Source organism: Canis aureus, chromosome 7 (genome assembly GCF_053574225.1).
Source record: "Canis aureus isolate CA01 chromosome 7, VMU_Caureus_v.1.0, whole genome shotgun sequence".
NCBI classification, from domain to species: Eukaryota; Metazoa; Chordata; class Mammalia; order Carnivora; family Canidae; genus Canis; species Canis aureus.
In genome coordinates, this window is record NC_135617.1 from 4,047,920 (window position 1) to 4,054,747 (window position 6,828).

The window sequence follows — 6,828 nt, forward strand, 5'->3', positions numbered from 1 at the left end:
TCTGACCTGGGCCGGGCTGATGGGATCTTCTCCCTCCACTGGCGGCCCCCAAGTGGTTGTGTGACCTGGGCCGGGCTGATGGGATCTTCTCCATCCACTGGCAGCTCCCATGTGGATGTGTGACCTGGGCCAGGCTGACGGGATGTTCTCCCTCCACTGGCAGCTCCCATGTGGATGTGTGACCTGGGCCGGGCTGATGGGATGTTCTCCCTCCACTGGCAGCTCCCATGTGGATGTGTGACCTGGGCCAGGGTGATGGGATCTTCTCCATCCACTGGCGGCCCCCATGTGGCTGTGTGACCTGGGCCGGGCTGATGGGATGTTCTCCATCCACTGGCAGCTCCCATGTGGTTGTGTGACCTGGGCCAGGGTGATGGGATCTTCTCCATTCACTGGCAGCTCTCATGTGGTTGTGTGACCTGGGCCGGGCTGATTGAATGCTCCCGATTGGGACTCTGGAAAGAACATAGACATGACCTGTGGTTGCCGTGGGGATGGTGGTACTGACGTCCAGAGCCATGCTGTGGGGGCAGCACCAATGGTGATATGCTGACCAGATTGCTCCTGCGGTATGACCTTCACTGCCAGGCTCGCCCTGCACAGACCCCCATGGTCCATGCCTAGTTGTGCAGCTTTCCCGTGGATCCCATGAGCTACCCAATATGTTGCCAATGAATTCCTTCTCTGAACAGCCAGGAGGGGGGTCTTTGATTTGCAACTGGGAACCCATCCTTTCCCTTTTACCCTTTTGAGTAATGAAATGACCAAAAATGAACACAGCCGGCTCCTTGGGCCTTTGCTGCATCACCACTGACAGTCCCATTCCCATCCCTGAAGTGGTCACATTTCTATTGATTCTTGTGAAGTCCTCTGTGCTTGGGCGGCCACATGGCCACATTTGGCCTGATTATCATACCATGGCACAGACTGTGACAGAAGAGGCCAGAAGGACCGTGCAGGTACCAGACATGCCGTGCTGCTGTCATCAGTCTCCGATTTGGGGCTGGTGCGCTATTCTGGAGAGAAGAAAATAAGTTGTCTTCAGGATGACTGAATTTCTACAATTATCTACTCTTCATCTTCTGTTTAGAAGGGATGTGCTGGAACATCTCCAACAGCAATCTTATCCTTTATATTAATCAATTAGTATTCTCCATTGATGACATAATTAATATATTACAGTTTCACCTTCTAATACAACATTCTCCTCCCCCTCAAAAAAAAATTGACAGTTTATCCATGATGTGTCCTTCTCCAACCTCTAGGTAGACAGGAGCACGTGTCCCCCCACCTAGCACTGTTCCTAGAGAAAAGCAGACAATAAATGTTTGTTGAACAAATGAATAAGGGAGCTAATGAGCCCACGCACAAGCAGCACAGCAGAGGAAAATGAGGAGTCGGCTCCTTGTGTTTGCCCTGGAAGGACGGACCTTCCATGAGCTTGGTGTTGGAGAAAGAACAGGGCTCACGGTCCAGAACATCTACTCGTTGCAAAGATATGAGGCTGGTCTGGGTCCGTTTGTTTTTCATTGTGAGGGAAGTCCTAAGTCCTTCTGTCCAGGTTACAAGGACACGGGATGGGAGACACTGACTCGAGCTGCAGGGCACTCATCGGCGGGGCGGGCCGTGATGGCGCACGACGGCGGAGGTAGACCTGCTAACACCCCACTGTGCAGTGAAGAGCTCGTCTCTGGCGTTGGAGGGTTCTCTCTCACTCTCTCTTCATTCATCCAGCTGAGCCCTCCAGGAACACCTGGAGAGTGGGCTGTTCGGTCGCTGGCTCACATCCATTTGGATGATTCGGCCCATCTCTTAGGGCCTACACCTCCATCCCCACCCCCATTCTTTATTTCATCCAAAACAAAGCAGAAAAAAAAAAAAAAGCAGGAAAAGAACTGTTTCTGATGCCATTTGTTATCTATATAAATAAAATTAGGTTTCTGGTTCCCTCTGCTTTGACCACCTCGGGGGAACACAGCTAGACAAGATTTTCACGAATTCCAGATTGTCTAACTTAAAATGTTGGCTAACTGGGGGCGCCTGGGTGGCGCAGCGGGTTAAGCGTCAGCCTTCGGCTCGGGGCATGATCCCGGGGTCCTGGGATGGAGTCTGCATCAGGCTCCCTGACTCTCCTTCTGCGCCTCCTCCCTGCTTGTGTGCTCTCTCTCTCGCGCTCTCTCTCTCAAATAGGTAGATAGAATCTTTAAAAAGAAATTGACCGGGCAGCCCGGGTGGCTCAGCGGTTTAACACAGCCTTCAGCCCAAGGTGTGACCCTCGGGTCTCGGGATCGAGTCCCACATCGGGCTCCCTGCATGGAGCCTGCTTCTCCCTCTGCCTGTGTCTCTGCCTCTCTCTGTGTGTGTCTCTCAGGATTAAGTAAATAAAATCTTAAAAAAAAAAAAAAGACATTGACCAACTGGTCCTTGAAAGATTCATTCTGGGGGCCCAAGGCTTGCCTCCCAGAGCTAGCCGTCATCCAGCAGGGTAGCAAACCTGAGGTTTAGGAGGCCAGGCGCCTGCTGACCGGGAGAGATGTGCCTTGGCCTGAACCTAAGTCTAGACACAGCCACACAGGCTGACGGTCTGGGTCGCAGACTTGGTTCGCTTGTCGGTTTGTTGTTTGCTTTGGGTCACAGCTTTTGAGCTGAGTGGAGCTGCTTTTCGTGGGGTGACTCTGTGTAGCCGAGTGCTTCTCCAACAAATATAAGCAGTGGGGGGCTCATGACTCAGGATCCGGGTGGGGCCGGAAATGCTGCTTTTCTTAGCGGCTCCAGGGTGGTGTCCGCGCTGGGGGTCCTCAGACCCCACCGGGAGTGGCAGGCTCAGGCTCCAAGAGGAGCAACTCAGACAGTTGTTTACGGAGCCGTGGTTGACAGCTTCCAGGGCAATTTCTGGGACAGCAGATAACTCAGTAGAGGAAACCGGGAGCACAGAAGAAAGAATTATTTTGAATATTCTCATTCCCGTCTGCCTAAAGCCGTGGCGTGGAGAAATCTCAACTTTGGCTGCAATGAGAATCACGTGGGGAGCTTCTAAGTATCCTCGGACCTGCCTCAGACCAATGCCATCAGCACCTACAGGAGTGAGATCCAGGATCCAGGACTTTAAGGCCTCCCCAGGTGATTCCAACGTGCAGCCAGAGTTGAGACCGGCTGCCCAAGGCAAACCTTTACCCGTGAGCCCCTGGGGCTAAGGGCCTGCTCTCCCTCACCCTGCTTCTCTGCGGGCCTCCTGTGCTTGCAGGGATGCTCCACCCCACCTGCCTGGGGGGCCGTGTTCCCCACCTTGGATTTGAGACTAGCCGTCATCAGCTCGACTCCCAGGAGAGCCCGTCACTCGGGCATCAAGGCGTAACTGTGGTCTTCGTGGAGGATGCAATACCTTCCTTTAAGACCTTAAAGAATGAGTAGGATTTGGATGTGCAAGAGAGCGGAAGGAAGAGCATTTGCAGCGGAGGGAGCAGCATGAGGAAGAGCCTCAGAGCATGACCGAGTTGGGGGGGGACGGGATACAGGAGGCAGGGCACAGATGTGAGGACAGGGAGTAGACTGGCCCCAATAGAGCAGTGACGGGAACACTGAGTACATGCCAATAAAAGAGCCTGCTCGTAAGTCATGAGGTGATGCCCAATCTTCCCAATGGGATGATTTTTTAAAAAAAATTAATAGCCAAAAAAAAAATTAATAGCCAACCTGAATGTACAAACTTCAGTTGAGCTGATCAAAGTGTTAGTACAAGATGTATTAACGTCATTCCATCACTGTCGCAGGGTGAGTCGTCCGGAAGCAGATGCCAAGAGGGAGCTTGGGGTGCAAAATGTTTATCAGAGATTAAACCCCATGGAAGGAAGGAAGGGAGGAAAAGGAAGGAAGGAAGGAAGGAGAAGCAGGATTGAGAAGGAAGGCATTAATTTGTGCGATAGGCCTGACAAAGACGTCACCAACCTGCAGGGGACGGGGATGGGGGCTACTGCCTATAACGGTTACCCCAGGTAAAGCCAAGTGGCCGGGTCTTTGTCTTTCCACCTTGCTCTGTCCTGAGCTGGGAGCTGCCCGGAGAGTGAGCGCGGGGGCGGGGAGCCGTCTTCACAGAGAGGCCCGATGGCCCTGACAACTGGGAGGCAAGTGGCTCCCTAAAGGCACCTGGGCAACACATCTCTGGGTCTAATGTGTGTACCCTTCTGGAATCTTCTCTCACACAGCGTACACATGCTTGTCTCCATTCTCACTTTTTTGTAACCCAGGTTCTGAGACACCTCTTTATGTATCCCCATGTGCGTCGTTGCCATCACTTACAGTTTCGGGTCGTGCATCACAATTCACAGAGCACACCACCTTTACCGTCATCAAAGGCGCTGGACATACAGTTTGGCATAAACCTACGTGCAAAGTTGTTACTGAATGTCTTATCCAAGCTGTGATTTGCCAGTTCCATCTCTTTAGGTCTGTTTTCTTTTTTTTTTTTTTCCTTTAGGTCTGTTGTTGTTGCTGCTGTCAACCTCTCTATCCTTACACACTCGTGATCTCCACACAGTGACTTCTTACTGCATACTGTATTTTTTTTAAATGACCTTTAAAAAATAATCACTTGAAAAATCTTAAAAGTGAGGTCATACCCTCAGAAGTAATTACTAAGCCATACTAAATTTCTTTTTGCTTGCCTTTTTCTTTTTTTATGACTAACTAGAAACCTTAATAAGCATCCCAAACTAGCGCTCATGTTAGCCTAATATGTGTCCTCCAGCTAGCGATTTTAGTTGAGAAAACACCCACATTATAGGTTCTCTTTACAAACTTTGTAAAGACTTCAATATAAAGTAGCTTTTCTTTTTTCTGACCGAAGGGTACTGGGAAGGAAATTTTAATTCCTGTTTTGAGCATAAATGGTAAGTTTATCCAGGTGATATGAGGCCAAGTTGCAGAAGCTTTGAAAACCACAGAGGGTTTAGGTGGAACATCCGTGTGGTTATAGAGCCGGGAAGTGACCTGATAAACACCATCTGAGGACACTCTGTGCAGCTAAAGAAATTTTCACGATGTACTCGGGGAAATATTTTGGAAGCAAGACCGTCATCTAATAACTGTTATAAACAAAAGCTAGAGTAGCTTGGGCTACAGCGATGGCACAGAAAGGGGGAGGGTGTGATGGGGGAAGAAGCGGATGGAAAAGCATGTCTAAAGAATTTTTGTTTTAATTTTTTAAAAATAAAGAAGAATTAGTAACCTGGACGGCAAGTGGGATATTGCAGGAAACGAAGAATCAAACATGGCTTCAAGAGCTTGAAAGGAAGACTTCAAATGTGTCATTGGTATATCCTGAGAAATGACTTTATAACCATTTTATTTTTAATTTTTTTTTTTTTAAAGAAAAGCAGGCTACCGCGGGCAGCACCCAACATTGGGATCGGTCTGGAGTCTCCTACAAATGGACCTTGTGAGCTTGTCTGAGGGCTCTAGCAGGGAGCACGGCTACTGGTTATACCCTTGACTGAAGAACTCTGTGAGGGCAGGCCATCCTCTTGAATCAAGAGAACATGAAGCTGTGGGAGCAGTGAGAGAGGAAAGAGACACCTAACCAGCCAGATGAGCTGAACCAACTCTGGCTACCAGTGGGGTGACATATATGGCAGCCACATCACCCCTACATCCAACCATTTTAGAACTACAAACTTCTAGTTGACAGATTCCTTGAAGGGGCTTTAAGCTGCCGCAGGACACGGTGCCACCTTCATGCCTGCTCAGCCGCCCCGACAATGGCTTCTTTGTCAAACACCAAATCCAGATTTATTCTCTACTGCCAGCACTGACCACCCAGAATGAAGTCATCACGATAGTAACTGCAGTAGCCCAAGCTGTGTTCACAGAATTGTTGGATTCCTCCCACGCTACCAACTTTCCAGGGCTAAGTTATTGTCCTTAACCCTATGACCCTGATGAGGAAAATTTCCTTGGGAAACCCAAGGACAGCACTTTTTTATGACTCTGATTTCTGCATTGGTAATCGTGTACATAGGTCATCATGGTAAACATGGTGGGTGTTCCACAGAAATGTAGGTGCTGACTAGTTGGTGAGTTGGTTGGTGGGTTGGGTCTCAATAGGGAAATCTGGGCTGCCTTCTGAGTTGCTCTCAAGAGTCTATTGTGGTGCTTCTCTTTGGTTAATGTGCCCATGAATCATCCGGGGGGGTGGGGGGGGTTTCATTAAAATGCAGACTCTGATCCAGTGGGGCGTGGGAGGGGCCTGAGAGTGTGCATTGCTAGCAAGCCTCCGTGATGACCACGTTTGTGTAGAGAGCTTTTCTCTGTGAAGATAGCCACGACCCACTGGGGACTGATCTCGCCTGGGAGGGGGGGTGTGCACCTACCGTGCATCAGTGAGGTACACGCAGTGAATTTGGAACACCCAGAAAGCTAAAGGCAACAGGACTTCAGAGCAGGCGAACGTGTCCTTAAAGCTCACCTGAGAAAGCCTAATAACCAGGGTGTGGATACAACACTGACAGGGAAAGTCTAGGCCTTGGAGAAACCTGAAGAGCAACCATCAATCACTTGCTTCTCAAAGGAGGCCATGGAGGAGGGGTATCAATTTTGGCAAGAATGAGGACTATTTTATTATGGAGAACTCCCTAATTATGCAGTTAGAGAGCCGTGTGTGGCACATTCCAGAGCCTACACTGCTCTCATAAGGATTCCACTGTTAATTTTAAGAAGAGAAATAGCAATGCAACTTTCTCAACTCCCACACCATTCACACATTGAGTTTGTGTGCCAACTCAAAGCATACCCACTGGAAATGAAAACAGAGTTAAAGCCAACCCTCAAACTGAA